The sequence below is a fragment of the Egretta garzetta genome, unplaced genomic scaffold (assembly GCF_000687185.1).
Source record: "Egretta garzetta isolate BGI_Z169 unplaced genomic scaffold, ASM68718v1 scaffold214, whole genome shotgun sequence".
Lineage (NCBI taxonomy): Eukaryota > Metazoa > Chordata > Aves > Pelecaniformes > Ardeidae > Egretta > Egretta garzetta.
The window spans coordinates 77,164-78,074 of record NW_009259491.1 but is presented as its reverse complement, the minus strand read 5'-3'; positions in this window follow the sequence as shown (position 1 = coordinate 78,074).

Below are 911 nucleotides of genomic sequence, written 5' to 3'. Positions count from 1 at the left end.
ATGTTTTCCTTCTGGCGTTTCTCTGTCACCTCTTCTCTGTCGGGTAAGGACCTTCCTCACTCACTGTTCTTAAGGAATATGCCGTAGGCTTCGTCAGAGCCTGAAGTTTTACCTCACTTCAGTGTGACCAGGGCTTTGAGGCTAATGATACTCCACAGACTTAGGAGGTTCTGTGCAAAAATTTATCATCATCATTGACAGCATCCTTTCTCTTCTGCTTTTCACCATACAGTTTTTCTTGCATGCCAGGATTCTAAATAAGGTCATAGTTTATTTTTAACAGACAAAATTTGATTAAAAAACATAACATACCATTTATTTCAATATGTAAAATGTGAGTAGAACAAAGCTTGGAGGTTCTTTACCTTTTCATAAATTTCAGCTACCTGTGCTGAGCGATGGCAAATTCAGTGGTGAAGGCCCTTTATCCTGAGACCAGGGAACTTGCCGAACACTTAAAATGAGAAGTAACAAGAGCAGCGACACACTTACAGGAAAACTTGCAGCCACACAAAGATTGTTCAGAAACGAAGGCGGATTCATGACCTGCGCTGTCACAGGGCATCAGGAGTCGAGGAATTCTCACAGCGGACAGGGATGGGAAGCAGCCTTTCCAGAGGCATGGCTGCTTTCCCCAGCATCTCTAGGCCCTACGAGCACGGCCTCAGAGCAGAATTTAATAGAGCTGCTGTTGCTGCTCATTTTTCTAAGAGTGCCTTTTGCTTGGTGCATCCAATTTCAGTCCTGCCTAAGCTTTGGCCTGGCATGAAGCTCGGGTGCGTTTACTAGTTCGGTGTACCTGACCTGGTGAGCAGTGTCCATCCCTCGAGCCACGCTGCACTCACGTAACGCACTCGTTTTGCAGAAACCGAACGCAGAGCTTTGCAGGACCTGAGCCACAGCACACGCCT